This window comes from Schistocerca gregaria, chromosome 2 (assembly GCF_023897955.1).
Source record: "Schistocerca gregaria isolate iqSchGreg1 chromosome 2, iqSchGreg1.2, whole genome shotgun sequence".
Classification (NCBI taxonomy): Eukaryota; Metazoa; Arthropoda; class Insecta; order Orthoptera; family Acrididae; genus Schistocerca; species Schistocerca gregaria.
In genome coordinates this window covers 597,352,608-597,372,637 of record NC_064921.1, presented here as the reverse complement: position 1 = coordinate 597,372,637, position 20,030 = coordinate 597,352,608, and positions in this window count along the sequence as shown.

The following is a 20,030-nucleotide window of genomic DNA, read 5'->3' as shown; positions in this document are numbered from 1 at the left end:
GTGTGCATTTCAATTCAACTGATTTTCTCTCTGTGCTTACTGGCCCCCATCACATTATATTTTTGAAATAAACAGAACACTTATTTCTTGTTTTTAAGGGGTCTCATATATTGGACCATGACGGAATCAGCTACTAACAGCATCACCTGGGCATGAGTGGTGGAAACTTTGAGCATTTTTGGATGAGAAGAATAATGAATTTGCTGATTAGCTGTTGTGCTTACAATGCTTAAAGATCATAATTGTTTGTTGTTAATACTGTATTTTCTGATGTGAAGGAGTTATAGATTAGAACTACTTGAATGCTTGTTAATTAACAGTAAAGATAATGACATGACATGACAAAAAAGGTAGTGAACTTAATCAAGGACAAGGACAAAAATGTTGTAGTACATGTGCTGAACTCAGATTTCATGAGAAGAAGTGAAATGATAATATTGGGTAGCCCAGAAAATAAATCATTGAAACAATTAGAAGCATTAAGAAGGTGTGAAGAATCTAGGTCAGTTTGATGGGTAGCAGGTGTATTAGTGTGCTTTTTAAGCATACCATCAAAGATTTAATTTTTGTTTGTGTAATATAGCAGAAAACACGGAAAGACCGTACAGTTGGGTTAGAGTTGTATTTTCTGTTTACATTAGGCTGCAGCAAATCTATAGAATTTTGTTTAGTTGTTCTTTGCTCTCACCAGCAATTTAACTGTAGTGTACCTCTTCATTATTTAACTCAAATTTCCAGAAAGTTATGTAAAGTTTAAGTTGTTGTCTCAGAAACTTTGCACTGTTGTTTTTGTTTACATACAGTTGTGTATAGGCCAAATTTGTGGAATTATATTTTCGTGTTTCTCTGTAATTTAACTGACTTATTCTTAATAAACTATTATGTTTATAATGAGTGAAAAGTGCTTGACCTGCCATGGAACTGTTGGGTCGTGGCTTTGGTGTGACGAGTGCTGTAGTTTTTTCCTTGTGGGTGACTGCAGTGACATGGGAATAGGGGGAGTAAATGAGATGTGTCAGTGGTCTTGTATATTTAGGATATTTATTAGAGATAGGAAGATACTAGAATAGGAGGGGAAAATTGCTGCCCTTCAGGCTGAGTTAGACAAGACCAGGGGAGATCTTGATAGGTTAAGGAGGGAGAAGGGTAAAGAGAGGTGGGAAGTGGCAACAGGCAACAGGAGGAACAAGCCTAGAACTTTGTCTGACAGCTTCATGGTGAATGTGGAAAATAGATTTGTTCTGTTGCTTTAGTTAGAAGCTGGTGAGCCTCAAGCAGTTGCAAATTGAAAAGTAAGAATGTAGGAAAATCAGTAAAGAGAAAGAAATTGTTGTTGTTAGGTAGTTCCCATGGAAGAGGTGTTGGCCAATTTTTGCAGGATGAACTAGGATCAGAATACCAGGCCATCAATTTTTTTTAACCTAGTGCTAGTCTAGGGCAGGTGATAGAGAATTTAGGATCACTTTGCAAAGATTTCACTAAGGAAGACACTGTGGTTAAAGTGGGTGGGGCCAGGTAATAGTATTGACAGAGATCCTGGGTTCAGTATAGAGTGTGACCTTGCAAAGATTGCATCAGCATCGAAGCATACTAGTATTGAGTTTGTATCTGTTTTTGGGTGCCATGACCAACCTCATCTGAACTCTTCTGTCAAGAGAGTTAATTTGGAGTTGGAACGGCTGCTTATGTCGGGTGTAGGATCACACATTGCTGTGGTTCCTGTTGATTCTCTCAATAGGTGGGATTATACTAGGCATGGCCTTCACCTCAACAGGAAAGGGAAGGGTAAACTGGCTGGGAAAATAGTAGGAAAGTTAAAGGGGGGAGGGACTGTCATGAGTGATAAAATACTAGTGGTTATAGGCTTCAGAAAAGACCCATTTTTAGGGTAGGGAGGACAGAAAGAAACCATGTTTTAAGACAGATTAGGATTGAGACAAACCTTCAGTTTGAAAAAGAAACCAAAAAATATAATTCTAGATTATTACATCAGCATAAACAGCTATTGGTTAAGAATTTTCAACAATCAGCAGAAATTTCAACTCTATCCAATTTTAACTCAGTCAATTTGAAATGTCAATTATCTTTATTGCATCAAAATATTTGAAGCCTGAGAAATCAAATTAATGAATTGATTATCTGCACAGATGAATCAGAGTCCTCAAACCCAGCTGACATAATCTGCCTCTTGGAACATCATGTGACCACTGGTATAGAACTTTTAAGTGTTACAGGATTTAGGTTAGCATCTCACTTTTGTAGAGCAGAAATGGAGAAAGGAGGAGTTGGCACATTCATCAGGAACTGTCATAAATTTAAAAACATAGACATTCATAAACTTTGCCCAGAACAACATATGGAAGCATGTGCAACAGAAGTAGAATTTCACAAAAATTCCTACATAATATTAAGTGTATATTGAGCACCTGCAGCTAACTTTAATCTGTTCATAAACCACCTTGATGCTGTACTGGCCCATTTAGCAACCAAAAACAAAGAAACAGTAGTAGCTGGTGACTTCAACGAAGACTTCCTTAAAGACTCTCTCATTAACAACTTACTCGAGTTAGTAACACTGTCATTCAACTTAATTCCCACTGTAAAGTTCCCCACTAGGATAGCCAATTGCTCACAAACAGCCATTGATAATATCTTTACAGAATAGTCCAATGAAAAAATTATATTACAAAACCAATAGTCAATGGCCTCTCAGACCATGACATGCAGTTCCTTCTGTTAAATGTTAATACTGAAAAGGATACAAAATCTGTTAAATTTGAGCTCAAGAGTGTAATCAATTAGCCAAACATTGATTATTTTAGGAAACTCCTCAGAGACATTCATTGGAGTGATGTTTACAGTTCTCATGGTAAGAATGAAAAATATAACACTTTTGCTAATAAAGTGCTTACCTTATTTGAACACTGTTTCCCCCCAAAACTAACCAAGGTAACAGCAAAGTCTACAAAGAAGCCATGGATTACTCAAGGAATAGATGTATCTATAAAACAAAAAGAAAACTGTATCTGTCAATCTGAAACAGTACTGATGTTGATGCTATAGCACATTACAAGAAATGCACTCTATCTTAAGGGCACAAATGGCCCATCAGGACCATCCAACCGCAGTGTCATCCTCAGCTGAGGATGCAGATAGGAGGGGTGTGTGATCAGTACACTGCTCTCCCAGTCGTTATGATGGTTTTCTGTCACTGGAGTCGCTACTATTCGCTCAAGTAGCTCCTCAATTGGCATCATGAGACTGAGTGCACCCCGACTAATGACAACAGTGCACGGCGGCCTGGATGGTCACCCACCCAAGTGCTGACCACACCCGACAGAACTGAACTTCAGTGATCTGACGGGAACTGGTGTATCCACTGCGGCAAGGCTGTTGCTTTACAAGAAATACTGAAAGATAATAAAGACTGTAACACAAACATCAAAGCAAATATATTACAAGGAAAAGATAGTCATATCAGATAACAAAATAAAGACAATATGGGATATAGTGAAGGAGGAAGCCAGTAGAACCAGACATGAAGAGGGAAAAATAGCATTAAGAGAAAATGAAACATTGGTGACAGATGTATATAGTGTTGCAGAACTTCTTAACAAACATTTTATAACTGTTTCTGAAAAGATGGAGTTGTCACGTTTTGTAGATGTTGCTATGGAATGCCGCAGATCAGACATGTCAAGTAACTTCCATAATATGAATTTGACCCTCACTACCCCAGCAGAAGTAATGCCCATCATAAAATTTTTACAATCAAAAACATCTAGTGGGTATGATGAAATATCAACAACGTTAGTTAAAGACTGTGATTCTGACTTAAGTAACATATTAAGCTATCTGTGTAACCAGTGGTATATCAGTGGAATATTTCCTGAATGGTTGAAATATGCTGAAGTTAAGCTACTGTTTAAGAAATAGTACCAAATTTCCATCCAATTTCACTTTTGCCAGCATTCTCAAAAATTTTAGAAAAAGTAATGTGCAATCAGCATTATAACCATCTTGTCACAAATAACATACTGTCAAAGTCGCCATTCAGATTTCTAAAGGGTTCTGATATTTAGAAGGCTATCTACACTTACAGTAAAAATGTACTTAATTCAATAGACAAAAATTACAAGAAATTGGTATATTTTGTGATATGTCAAAGGCATTTGACTGTGTAAATTACAATATACTTTTAAGTAAATTAGAATATTATGATGTAACAGGAAATGCTGCAAAATGGTTCAAATCTTATATCTCTGGCAGAAAACAAAGAGTGTTACTAGGAAAGAGTATTAAGCTATCAGGCATCATCCAACTGGGAACTAATTACATGTGGGGGTCCCCACAAGTTTCTATCCCAGGGCCCTTACTTTTTCTTGCACATATCAATGACCTCTCATCGGTAACATTACCAGATGCCAAGTTTATTTTGTTGCTGATGATTTGAACATTGCAATAAATAGCAAATTAAGTTTAGTCTTAGAAAGATCAGCTATTAAAATATTTGTGGACATTAATCACTGGTTCCTAGCCAATTCTCTGTCACTAAACTTTGAAAAAACACACTACAAGCATTTCAGAACTTGTAAGGGGTGTCCCACAAATGTATGCCTAACATACAGTGACAAGCAGATAGAATAAAAGGACAGTGTTAAATTCTTGGGATTACAGCTTGGTAATAAATTCACACCACAGAACTGCTGGAGTGTCTTAACAAATCTCTATTTGCAATGCAAATTGTGTCAGACATACATAAAAATGAAAAACTGGCATATTATGCTTACTTTCATTCCATAATGTCATATGGGACTATTTTTTGGGTAATTCATCAAGCCAAGCTAAAGTTTTCTGGGCACAAAAATGTGCAATAAGAGTTATATGTGGTGTGAACTCAAGGACATCCTGCAGAAGCCTGTTTAGGGAACTAGGGATACTAACTACTGCTTCCCAATATATTTATTCCTTAATGAAATTTGTCATTAAAAATATATCATTTTTTCAAGCCAACAGCTCAATTCATTGAATCAATACTACCAATAAGAATAATCTTCACAAGGATTTAATGTAACTACTCTTCTACAAAAAGGTGTGCATTATTCAGGAACACACATTTTCAATAACTTGCCAGCAACCATAAAAAGCTTAACAACCTATGAAGTTCAGTTTAAGAGAAGCAAGCCTAAAGGATTTATTGGTGGCGAACTCCTTCTACACCATTGATGAATTTCTCAGTAGAACCAACTAACTTGTTTGTTTGTGTGTGTGTGTGTGTGTGTGTGTGTGTGTGTGTGTGTGTGTTTGTGTGTGTGTGTGTGTGTGTGTCTATATCCATCTATATCCGGATCCTGCTCCAGCTACTGCCGGGGATCTGGGTGCTGACGAGTCCTCTCCATTCGGTTTGGTCCTCCCACCATTTTTCTTCCTCCACTTGCTGCCAGGTCACACCTCTCCTTTCCACAGATATTCTCACTTCCATTTTCCACCATGTTCTTGGGTGCCCTCTAGGTCTTATTCCATCTATCTTTAGTTATTCCAAAATTTTGGGGAGTCTCTGCCCATGGATCCTCTTAACATGCCCATACCATCATAATCTCTTTTTTTTCTATTGCTTCTCTCATACTTTCTCATTTACGGTCGTTTCTAATTTCTACATTCCTTTCCATTCTTGTTTTTCCCTTAACTGCTCTGAGAAATTTCATTTCCCCTTGTTTGCAGTTTGCTCCAGTCCCTTTCTGTCATTGTCCATGTTTCTCCACCATAGGTGGCAATAGGGAAGTAATAATTCTTATACATAAGGAATTTTGCTTTTTCTGAAACTTCCTTATTCCAGATCAGGTGTTTTATTGTTTGGTAGAAATTGCCTCCCTTCTGTAACCTCCTATTAGTTTCACTGGTTATTCTTCCATCCCTAGATATTTCAATCCCTACATAAGTGAAACTTTTTACCACTTTGAGAGGTTCTCCAATCAGGTAATATTTCCGTTGATCCCTTTCTTTGTTCCAAATACCATTACTTCACTCTTATCTTTATTTATTTTTAACCCATACCTTTTCATTATTTCCTTCTACACATCAAGTTGTAATTGTACATCTACCTCTTTATCACCCCATATTAGCATATGATCTGCAAAAATCAACTTTTTGTCTTTTTCTATTACTATATCTTTAACTGCCCTATTCATTCCCTCCATGACAACATTAAAAAGTACAGGAGATAGAATATTTCCTTTCTTAAGTCCTTGTCTTATTTGGAAGTATTCAGAGTTCCCCAATGGTGGTTTAATTCTACAATTGTGTTCTCTGTACAGTGTCTTTATTACACTAATGTATCCATCTTCTATATCTATCTTCTTCATTTCTTCCCAGAGTCTTTCCCTGTTAACTGAGTCATATGCCTTTTCTATGTTTATAAAAACCATTATTACCCTTTTGTTATACTCCCAATTTTTTCCATCAGTTGATGGATAGAAAATATCAGGTTGATCATGCTTCTTCCTTTCCTAAACCCATGCTGTTCTTCACTCAGCTCCTTTTCTATCTTTTCACTTATTTGATTTAGTAAAATTCTTTCAAAAATCTTGGCTGTATGACTCATAAGGGTTATTCCTCTGTAGTTTTTATAAAGTCTTTTATTGCCTTTTTTGAAGAAGAGAACAATGTCTCCCCTTGTCCAATCATCAGGTATTGTACTATTTCTCCACACACTTGATAGTACTCTATACAGACACTGCATTCCCACTGGACCTGCTGCTCTTATCATGTCCACTGATACTTCATCAGGTCCTGGGGCTTTCCCCTCATTCATCTCCTTCACAGTTATTTCCATTTCTTCCAGTGTAATTTGTCCTAATTCTGCTTCCCAACTTCTCTCAATTTCTCCATTATTTGTTGTTTCCTCGTGTACCTGCTCCTCAGCATTTAAAAGTTTCTTAAAACATTCTTTCCAGAGATCTTTTATATTCTCATTCCAGTGCAGTAATGTGTTCACTGTAAATAAGTACTCTAGTAGTTCTATTACATGTTTATTACCTTATAAATAAATAAAAACTTTTTTTAAATTTTAAATTCAGTGCATTAACATGATCTTAGCAAATGATTGATTCTTTAATATAGTGTTCATTAAAAAAAAGATGAACATTCCACTTGGAAGGTACATTAGCTTATTCATTTCAGTTATAAATATTTGTTTTCTGACATGTTCTACATCCTGGAGAACCTTCTCACTATGGATCGATTGGAATGAAGGTAAATCTAATCTAATTTAATGGTGTCGTATACATTATTAAATCGCTAAACCAGTTCATGGCAGCTGGTCCTTGTTGAAGGTTGCCCATCTAACAGATTCTGAGAGCAACAAAAATTTGATTTTTAGTATTTTATACAATTATTGGCAGAATTTAAATTTTAAAATGCTGTCACGCTATGCTCATTATGAGGTATAATGTTTAATACAGTACGACAAGTATTACAGTAAAAAAACTGTCTATAAGGCTTGAGGTAGCATAATTCGCAGTGGGCATATTATCCAGCCTATATTCATGGAGTATTTCAGAATGAGAGCCCTTAAAGATTTTCAGCAAACTTTACGCATAATTTCAAACCTTTATGAAACTTTCTCTTGCTGGTGCCACCATAAAATGATGAAAGGAAAACAGTTATTGCTTACTGCATTTTCACTGTTCATGCAAAAGAACTTCAGTGCCAGGTATGACATTTTAATTTACACAACCTTGTTACTAACTGTATTCACAACACATTTTCCAGAAAAAAATCCACATATTTACCACTGAATATATCTGCAAAATTATATATTATTTAAAAAATCAAGGGCCTTGTTTACTGGTTCTTGCAGAAACAGAAAAAGGAGCAGAAAAGTATTAAAAATGGAAGCATATTAAAATGTATCATAGAACATTTTCAGGTTGAAATTTAGCACAAGCAGGACAAAACATAAATATTATATTGAATGGAGAGTTAGGCTTCAGGGGAGACTTTCGACAACATGATTGTTGTTGTTGTCTTCAGTCCTGAGACTGGTTTGATGTAGCTCTCCATGCTACTCTATCCTGTGCAAGCTTCTTCATCTCCCAGTACTTATTGCAACCACCGAGCGAGGTGGCGCAGTGGTTAGCACACTGGACTCGCATTCGGGAGGACGACGGTTCAATCCCATCTCCAGCCATCCTGATTTAGGTTTTCCGTGATTTCCCTAAATTGTTTCAGGCAAATGCCGGGATGGTTCTTTTGAAAGGGCACGGCCGATTTCCTTCCCAATCCTTCCCTAACCCGAGCTTGTGCTCTGTCTCTAATGACCTCGTTGTCGACGGGATGTTAAACACTAACTACCACCACCACCTACTGCAACCTACATCCTTCTGAATCTGCTTAGTGTATTCATCTCTTGGTCTCCCTCTACGATTTTTACCCTCCACGCTGCCCTCCAATGCTAAATTTGTGATCCCTTGATGCCTCAGAAAATGTCCTACCAACCGGTCCCTTCTTCTTGTCAAGTTGTGCCACAAACTCCTCTTCTCCCCAATTCTGTTCAATACCTCCTCATTATTTATGTAATCTATCTATCTAATCTTCAGCATTCTTCTGTAGCAACACATTTCAAAAGCTTCTATTCTCTTCTTGTCTAAACTATTTATCGTCCATGTTTCACTTCCATACATGGCTACGCTCCATACAAATACTTTCAGAAATCACTTCCTGACACTTAAACCTATACTCAATGTTAACAAATTTCTCTTCTTCAGAAACGCTTTACTCAAAGTAAAATGACAGGAACAAAAGCAAGGCCTGAAATAAATAACTGAGAACCTCTTTTTCTCCATTAGAATATAATGCTGCAAAAATAGGATTCTATCACACTGAAAAATTATTAAAAAGTTAAAGGAAGAGGTCAAAGAGGTCTACTCCATGAACAAATCTGTCGAAAACAGCACGGAAAGGAGATGTAAGGCATACAATACACCAGTAAGACAGATCCCCAAAGTCAGATTTACAAAAGAACAGTATTGATAAAAAAAGGCATTATTATTATTGGAAGATGTGTGTAAGAATTTGATAAAAGAAAATGCTTGGCTTTATTAATGACCATAAAAGATAACTAGCTATATCATCAACCAGGAGAGTAACTATAAGTTACCTTACTATACGACAATTCTAGTAATTAATCCAGAAACAGTTGTAAGAGTTCTGTAGTGCAGTTTCAAGATCATATAGCAAATAACTGCTTGGTTTCATCTCTGTACAGCTGCATGAAGAAATCGTTTGTGGAACACTGTAAACTCTGTCAACAGTTTGAAGAGGTTCTATGTCAGTACTGAATACGAACCAGACAAGATATGTTAAAGGCAAGTTTATTAACCCAGCACCATGTTCATTGCCATGCAGTGGTACTATTAAGGACTATGTTAGACAGCATTAAGGACAAAAAAATATCTGGAAGACTTGGAAAAGTATAGAGCATTAAATGAGATTTTCATTTCACTTTAGAAGTCAGTGAAAATGATTCCATAGAGCGACATTAAAGACATTTATTTTTTATTTTATTCATAGCTGTTATTTTCTCGGAAACTGTAGTATGGTATATATTTCAGAATAAAATTCAGTCATCAGTTTCACTCTATTTTTATTTTGCTTTATGGGTTTCTACAGATTAATTTGTCATCTTCAGAAGCCTACAAAATTTGGAATAATGTAATTTATGATATAAAAATCAAAATAATGAACATAGCTTTCTGGGCCTGAAACTGTATTTAATGTATGGTAAAATTAACTTTCACATTTACAGAAAACCCACTACAACAGATAACATCATTCACGCTTCTTCTTCTCACCCTTTTAAGCACAAATAGGTGTGCTTTCATGCTATGATAGACAGTTTTGTTGAGGTGCCACTGACACCTTCTGCTATTGCCACTGAACTTAATAATTTAATGTATATAGTGATCAGAAATGGTTATCATAAGAACTTTGAACCAGAACACTATAAAAATAAAGCAAATAGAATATAAATTCCTCTATGCTGTTGTTGGGTCTCCAATCCAGAGACTGGTTTGATGCAGCTTCATGCTACTCTATCCTGTACAAAGCTTCTTTATCTCCAAGTACCTGCTGCAACCTACATCCTTCTGAATCTGCTTAGTGTACTCATATCTTGGTACCCCTCGATGATTTAGAACCCCCTCACTGATCTCCAGTACTAAACTGGTGATCCCTTGATGCCTCAGAATGTTCCTACCAATCAATCCCTTGTTCTAGTCGAGTTGTGCCACAAATTCCTCTTCTCCCCAATTCTATTCAGTACCACTTCAATATTTACATGATCTATTCATCTAATCTTCAGCATTCTTATGTAGTATCACATTTTGAAAGCTGCTATTCTCTTTTTGGCTAAACTATTTATCGTCCATGTTTCACTTCCATACATGGCTACATTCCATGCAAATACTTTCAGAAAAGACTTCCTGGCACTCACATCTGTACTCGATGTTGACAAATTTCTCTTCTTCAGAAACGCATTTCTTGTCATTGCCAGTCTACATTTTATATCCTCTCTACTTTGACCATCATCAGTTATTTTGCTCCCCAAATAGCAATACCCATTTACTGCTTTATGCGTCTCATTTCCTAATCTAATTCCTGCAGCATCACCCAATTTAATTCGACTACATTCCATTATTCTCGTTTTGCTTTTGTTGATGTTCATCTTATACACTCCTTTCAAGACCATGTCCATTCCATTCAACTGCGCTTCCAGGTACTTTGCTGTCTCAGTCAGAATTAAAATGTCATCAGCGAACCTCAAAACTTCTGTTTCTTCTTAATGGATTTTAATTCCTACTCTGAATTTTTCTTTTGTTTCCTTTACTGCTTGCTCAATATACAGACTGAATAACATCGGGGAGAGGCTACAACACTGTCTCACTCCCTTCCCAACCACTGCTTCCTTTCATGTCCATCGACTCTTACAAGTGCCATTTGGTTTCTGTACAAATTGTAAATAGCCTTTTGCTCCCTGTATTTTACCCCTGCCACCTTCAGAATTTGAAAGAGAGTATTCCAGTCAACATTGTCAAAAGCTTTCCCTAAATCTACAAATGCTAGAAATGTAGGTTTGCCTTTCCTTAACCTATCTTCTATGATAGGTTGTAGAGTCAGTGTTGCCTCACATGTATCAACATTTCTACAGAATCCAAACTGATCTTCCCCGAGGTCACCTTGCACAAGTTTTCCCATTCATCTGTAAGGAATTCCTGTTAGTATTTTGTAGCCATGACTTATTAAACTGATAGTTTGGTAATTTTCACACCTGTCAAGATCTCCTTTCTTTGGGATTGGAATTATTATATTCTTCTTGAAGTCTGAGGGTATTTCGCCTGTCTCATACATCTTGCTCACCAGCTGGTAGAGTTTTGTCATGACTGGCTCTCCCAAGGCCGTCAGTAGTTCTAATGGAATGTTGTCTACTCCGAGGGCCTTGTTTCGACTCAGGTCTTTCAGTGCTCTGTCAAACTCTTCACGCAGTATCGTATCTCCCATTTCGTCTTCATCTACATCCTCTTCTATTTCCATAATATTGTCCTCAAGTACATCGCCCTTGTATAAACCTTCTATATACTCCTTCCACCTTTCTGCCTTCCCTTCTTTGCTTAGAACTCGGCTGCCATCTGAGCTCTTGATATTCATACACGTGGTTCTCTTCTCTCCAAAGGTCTGTTTAATTTTCCTGTAGGCAGTATCTATCTTACCCCTAGTGAGATAAGCTTCTACATCCTTACATTTGTCCTCTAGCCATCCATTCTTAGCCATTTTGCACTTCCTGTTGATTTCATTTTTGAGACGTTTGTATTACTTTTTGTCTGCTTCATTTACTGCAGTTTTATATTTTCTCCTTTCATTAATTAAATTCAATATCTCTTCTGTTACCCAAGGATTTCTACTAACCCTCATTTTTTTGCCTACTTGATCCTCTGCTGACTTCACTATTCCATCTTTAAAAGCTACCCATACTTCTTCTGCTGTATTTTTTCCCCTTTTCTTGTCAATTGTTCCCTAATACTGTCTCTGAAACTCGCTATTACCTCCAGTTCTTTCAGTTATTCCAGAGCCCATCTCCTTAAATTCTTACGTTTTTGCAGTTTCTTCAGTTTTAATATACATTTCATAACCAATAGATTGTGGTCAGAGTCCACATCTGCCCCTGGAAATGTGTTACAATTTAAAACCGGTTCCTAAATCCCTGTCTTACCATTATATAATCTATCTAAAACCTTCCAGTGCTCTAGGCCTCTTCCATGTCTACAACCTTCTTTCATGATTATTAAACCAAGTGTTAGCTATGATTAAGTTATTCTCTGTGCAAATTTCTTCCAGGCGGCTTCCTCTTTCATTCCTTACACCCATTCCATATTCACCTACTACTTTTCCTTCTCTTTCTTTTCCTACTATCGAATTCCAATCCCCCATGATTATTAAAATTTCATCTCCCTTCACTACCTGAATAATTTCTTTTATCTCGTCATACATTTCTTCAATCTCTTCATCATCTGTGGAGCTAGTTAGCATATATACTTGTATTACTGCAATAGGTGTGTGCTTCATGTCTATCTTGGATACAATAATGTGTTCACTATGCTGTTTATAGTAGCTTACCTGTGGTCCTCTTTTTTTATTCATTATTAAACCTACTCCTGCATTAGCCGTATTTGATTTTGTACTTGTAACCCTGTATTCACCTGAGCAGACGTTTTATTCCTCCTGCCACTAAACTTCACTAATTCCCACTATATCTAACTTTAACCTATCAATTTTTAAATTTTCTAACCTATCTGCCTGATTAAGGGATCTGACATTCCATGCTCTGATCTATGGAATGCTAGTTTTGTTTCTCCTGATAATAATGTCATCCGGAGTAGTATGTGCCCGGAGATCTGAATGGGAACTATTTTACCTCTGAATGGGAACTATTTTACCTCTGGAATATTTTACCCAAGAGGATTCAATCATTATTTAACCATTCAGTAAAGCTGCATACCCTCGGTAAAAATTACGGCTGTAGTTTCACCTTGCTTTCAGTGCCTCTTCTTTCAGTAAAAATGACCTTACTGTTAAGAAAAATATCACAATCCCATTTCTTGGTGACATTTAATATTGTATAGCTAATCTGTTTAAAAATATGGAATCACTTTATCCTTTTGCACAAATAATGCCACAAACCTTCTTTATTCATAATGAGAAGTCACCAACACACAAATTTCTCACATCTGGAGTACATAAAATCCAGTGTAATATAGATCAGAGTTTTCATATATATCACCATGTAGCGCACTATATGCTAGCACAGACTGACAGCTGAGGTGCAAGCTCTCAAGAAACATATGAGTACCATTGTAAAGTTACCAGTGTAGGCACTTGTAATGTAACAGAATGATACAATATATTCAGAACACTTCAATTCCATGTCAACAACAAAAATTATGGTACCATATGTTGTTCACTGTAAAGGTACATTACAGTTAATTATATATTTAATATATGGTCAGACAACTTGACTGGCATAGCAAATTTGGTTTTGGGCCACAAATACAATTATTCACAGAACAATATAAAATAAGTGAATATCACTACTATCATGTAACTTACATGACATAAGCAGTGCATGGCAGGAAACTTGTCTGGAGGAATGAATGTGTTCCATATAGAATTGGATTGTGCAGTGCATTCTCATGATAGTTGTAGGAGAACAGCATGATGGTAGTATTTATGGGAGAACATCTTCTTACAACCATTATAAATATTGTATGAAAATCACAGGTATATTTTAGTGTCTGTGATTCAGAATGTATTGGAAATTAGCTGAAGTGTGAAGCTTAGTGAGCACCATGATGCATTGTTGAGACTCATCGCCATCATTTTTTGCCCTGGACACCTTATGGCAACGTCTTCGCTTAGCCACACAAAGAATCATGTTGCATCCAGGTTTGATTCAAGGAAAGCAGAACACTGAAAGTTGAGTCATCACCTGTGCTGCTGGAAGAATGTACTGCATGTAAACAAAGTAAAGTTGCTTAAGTAATTTCTTAGAGTATGTTTCGCTTGATGCATTAAAAATAAAACAAAAATTTTTAGGGAAACCACTAGTTACAAATATTTGATTATTTCACACTATATGTCTCACATCACATGATGAGGTAGTTATCCTTTCATTATTGGTCATACTTCTTAAAGTTGAGTAACTCACTATCTCTTGAAGAATTTGCAGAGAGTTAAGAGCATGAACTGGAGTTGCTAAGGTGAAGAAATAAGCAGTCTGAAATTGTAATATTTCGAGATGCATCAACAGGAAATTCCTGAATCCCATTCAAGAACATTGTGCTCATGTCTTTATGATCTTTACATGGCCTAAATCTCTTTTTTGCCAGTGGAGATTTATTTACCAGCCTGCTGTATAGTTTGAAAGTGTCAAAACAAATAATACCTCTCACTCCTCTGCGCAGAGAATCATGTTTGCAGTTGCAAGTTTTGTCATAAGCTGCACTGCTGTAAAACTTCCTTTATATAAATGAAGCAAAGCTTATCCTATGCTGCACTTTGCAGAGGGGCCGAGCAGACACACCTCTGTATGAAATCAGGATAGCAGTTGGGTACCTGTGAAGCATCTCTGATGCTAGTAAAACATTGTCAAAGTTCAATTATTTATTAACCATGTTTACATTTATCTTGTTCCACATCCGCCTCATAGCCAATGCCTCAGTCAGCTGTGTGTTGGATTCCTGCTGATGGCTGCAGAATGAGCTCCTGGTCATGCAGACCCAGGGAAAGAGTGAGTGACCTCACACCACAGCACACTGCCAGCACAGCTACGGTCCAGCACCAATGGTCTCCTACTAGCTGCTGGAGTGTACTCCATCCCACACTGAATTCTATGCTGACTATGATGACCAATCCAAGATGTGATAATGTCAGAAGTCATGTGGTCAGTTGATCTCCTTCATACTGGAAGTGCCTGAGTGTTGAACAGGAATGTGGACCCTACAAGACCCTGCTGCTGGTTTCCACACTGAAGCTCAGTGCTGACAGCACTCAATAGATGTGGTATTGTTGGAAGACAGTCAGCTTCTCCATCAGCACATTAGTGGCAAAAAGTATGAAGTTCATCAGGTGAAGACCGTCATCTCAGGTACATCTTCAGCTGTTTTGTAGACTGTTCTCAAGTTTCTAGGACATAGATATGCTACAGTATCATAATCAGAGAATCAAGTGCTATTATTGTGAATGCCATCGATCCCAATGGTCAACTCCTTGAGAGCAGGAGGGCTCAGGTATTTAAGAGAGCTAACATGAGGCTACAATGCAATGCTCAGTTTATAATGGCTGCAAGTGTCCTTCTTATTCTGCTATATTCGCTTAACAGTCCCTTTAACTGCTGTGTTCATTCTCTCATACTGGTCCTTAGTAAATAGGTACAGTTTATTTCACATCTATTATGAGCTAATGGATATGCATGAAATGTTTCCCTTGGTTTTCTGTCCCATGCTATTTTCTGCTGAGCTTGTTCTCTCTCTCTCGGCACACTCTTGTAACCTATCGAGGCCTGACCTACAAGCAACATACCATTTATTTCCTGGTTCCGCCTCTGCCTCTGGCATGAGTGCAAATGAGTTTTAATAAAAATTTCTAATTTTCAGCCTTCCTACTCCTTAATGAATTTTTCCCAAATTTTATCTGTTTTACTCATTATTGCTTAGGTGAGACCTGCATTTTATTTAAAAAATTAGTTTACAGCTGTTTCCTGCATTGCTTCATAACCAGAGTCTACAATCTTAGTTACCTTAATTAATCTACTTTGTCATACTGACCTGGTTAACTACGTTCTTTACATTTTCTTCTTCTATTACTTATTACTGGTACTTACCCACTCTACAGGTATCTGTTGACTGGTTGCCGCATTTGAATGAGGTATCTTATACTTTAGACAAAATTAAGTTGCACAAATAATACTAGAACCAAGATTATGCTTGTCATTAATAAACTGTAAATGATTGTGTTTTATCTATGTTTCTTGTGATATCATTTCATGTCTTGCAATATTTGATTGACTGAAAATTGGCTTTTTCCTGAAGTTACCACATTAATTTGTCTATTGACTGTAGCAAAGATGAATCTAAGGTATCGTTAATAAAAGTCGGGTTTTGATTAGCTACGATATGTGAATACATTATTCATTGCTGAATCCATGGTTGTAGCTGGAAGATGAAATTGTCTTCCTTCTGTCCCACACCTAGTTCTATTAATTAACAATCCATTGCCTTGTAATTTTAGTTTCATTACCCTTGTTGGTTTACCATTCCTATAGCAAGTGATAATTAATGTTTCATTGAATAAAGCCAGAGATCTCCAATTTTCTGAAATTTTGTCTGTGGCGCTAAGACTTTTTTCTCCCACTCTCCTGTTCCCATTTGCCTCAAAAACAACAGTATTTCACATGATTTGTTGATCACCTGTTATATGCTGGTTGGAAAAATAATAACATTTTCTCTAATGAAGTCTTTGAAATCTGCTACAGACATGACATAAGCATCTCTCCACCTAGAAACTAATAATACTTCATGAACTGTATCTGATCCATTTCCCAATTCTATTCCATTTAATTGGATATGGGTGTACTGTGTAACACCAGTACTGCACATTTATTCCTACTACTGGAAATATAATTTTAATGTGCAGTCTAGCTTGACCAGTATTTACTTTTACATTAGATATACGATAAAATAAAGCTATATTCTTAATTTTTATCGGCATGGCATGAAGTAGTCCCTTTGGGAACTCTCTTTGTGTTTTCTGTGATGCCATTATCACTTTATATGGACTTAATAATGTTGAACTCAACTGCCCATAAGCAGCATGATGTATTGCTTCATGAAAAGTTTTGACCTCAATTCTTTTATCATCTAATCTATCTGCTAATGTTTATATTGATGTACCTATTATCACTTTCTCGTCTCAGCTGCTTAACCGGCTTGTACTTTTTCCACATCACTATTTAAGACTTTCCTGGTGCTACATGCATATTGTTCTAATTCTATTGTTAAGTTTCTTACTGTGTTAGTAACACTGAGTATTCTTTGCTCCATGTTCCATGTACATATTGTGTGGTGATCTACTTTTGCTTTTGTATCTTCTGCTAACTTGTACATTCCCAATTGTGCTGTTTAAATTCTTGATGATGTCCTTGTTATCCATTGCTCCAAACACAGTTTTTAACAGTTTTCTTCCTGCATCTAACCATCCATGTTTTTTACATATTAACATTTGTGGTTCAGTTTCTGTTATCAGTTGCAACTGAGTCCTCAGTTTCTCATATAAGAGTTTTATTCTGATACACGTTCTGCATGTCTTCCAATAATCTTCCTTTCTCTACTTCCTTTTGTACAGCTGTAAACCTATCTTGCATTCATTGCATATCATTTCCTACTTTCCAAATGTTAAATTTAAATGCAACTGTCCATTTTTGACTCATTAGCAGAAAATCTGATAGCACTCCATCTTCAGGCCACAAGTGGCCCATCGGGACCATCCGACCGCTGTGTCATCCTCAGTGGAGGATGCGGATAGGAGGGGAGTGTGGTCAGCACATCGCTCTTCCGGTCGTTAAGATGGTTTTGTTTGACCGGAGCCGCTACTATTCGGTCAAGTAGCTCCTCAATTGGCATCACGAGGCTGAGTGCACCCCGAAAAATGGCAACAGCGCATGGCGGCCTTGATGGTCACCCATCCAAGTGCCAGCCACACCCGACAGCGCTTAACTTCGGTGATCTCACTGGAACCGGTGTATCCACTGCGGCAAGGCTGTTGCCAAAAAATCTGATAGCCCAGCAAATAAAATTCCATTATATTGCGGTTGATTTTGTATCACATATCCCCTGCAACAGTATAGTAGCACTATGCTCAGAAGAAAATATTCTGGTCAGCATCTTGGCACACCACCTGGGGAAAAGGGAAGCACTGCCTATCCCCTCCCTCCTTTACATAAGTAAATAAACACAGAATGTGACAAGTTAAGAAAATTAAGACTAACCTAAGTAACAAATAAATATAATATGTGCATTGTATCCAAGAGCTTATGTTATTTACTTCTAGATCTAAGTACATAAGGTACTTTTTCTGATGTACTTGCTTCTTTTGTATTTTTGCTCTTTCTGTAACGGTTGAAGGAATTTGTGACAATGCGTCAACTCATCTTTAAATGGTTTGACTCTACTTACATGTATGATAGAAGTTCTAGTTGATAACCACAATTTGATATTGACTAGTAATTTCGATAACTTGGTAATGCCCATGGTATTTCCTTTTATATATATATATATATATATATATATATATATATATATATATATATATATATATATATATATATATATATATATTAAAAACAAAGATTCCAAGACTTACCAAGCGGGAAAGCGCCGGCAGACAGGCACATGAACAAAACACACAAACACACACACAGAATTACGAGCTTTCGCAACTGGCAGTTGCTTCGTCAGGAAGGAAGGAAGGAGAGGGAAAAATGAAAGGATGTGGTTTTAAGGGAGAGGGTAAGGAGTCATTCCAATCCCGGGAGCGGAAAGACTTCCCTTAGGGGAAAAAAAGGACAGGTGTACACTCGCAAACACACACACACACATATCCATCCGCACATTCTTCTGGTAGTCATCGTCATTGAATTTTCTGATGAAACAAATCTGCTTGTTATGCACAAGGAATGCAGTTCCTTACATATTGTTCTACAGCACTGTTATATTTTCCACCAAAATCTTTCAGCTACATGTCTATCAGTTGTCTTTTTTTGCCATGACCCAATGATACGTGGTCATGTGCTTGACGTAATACTTCCATTCTCAGCACTGCAGGAACTACAACATGAGGTCCACACTTTGTAGACCTGGATAGCAAGATTTCTTGCATTTCAAACTGAGGCTTTGTTTGAAACAACTGGCATTCACTGTCAGCTGTTTGTGCCTTTATCCACACTGTCTGGCTTCCACATACTACTTGCAAAGCTGCTATCTACTTAAGCTTTCTACTTAAAACATCAGCTTTTGTGTGTTTGACTCTGGGGTTATGAATTAGCTCATAATCAAACTCATTTAGTTTTAAACCCATCTTGCTAATTGACTCGGTTGATCTCTTAACTCTAATAACCATTTTAAATATGTATGGTCTGTAACTACTTTGAATTTACAAAAGTTTCAGTAGCAGCAAAAATAAGAGATTCCACATAAAAATGCTAACATTTCTTTTTCAGTTGTTAGATAATTAGTTTTAGCCTTATTCAATTGTCTGGAGGCATATGCCATGAGATGTTCTTTCCAATCAAAATTCTGACTCAGGACACAGCCCAAAGCAATGCTGGATGCCTAATGGTCATGCAGTTTCCACTCCATCTTGACTGATAATATGCCCAAGGTAAGTTACTTGTGTCTGAGCAAAATGGCATTTAACCACATTACTGTAAGGTGTGTTGCCCTCAATCAACTAAACACTTTATCCAGATGTTTAACATGATCTTCTATAGTTTTTGAATAGACGACTATAAACTCAAGATATACCACACAGGTGTTCAGTTTTAATTCATGAAGTACACCATCTAATAGTTGTTGAAAGGCGGCTAGAGCATTTTTCAATCCAAACAGCATTCTTCAATGTTGGTAATGATCTGAATGTGCAGTGAAAGAAGTTTTGGGTATTTCTGCAGGAAACACTTCTAGTTGGTGATAACCACTTCTATGATCAATTGTTAAGAAATATTTACATTTTGCTTTGTTGTCTAATGTATTCGTTATGTTCAGTATTGGATATGCATCCATTGTGGTTCATGCATTCAAATAACAATAGTTACAGCAATATCAATATTTTCTGATACCATCAACTGACTTTTTGGGCATCAGAAAAATACCTGCCGACCAAGGGCTATCGCTATACTTGATAATACCCTCACACAATTGCTGATC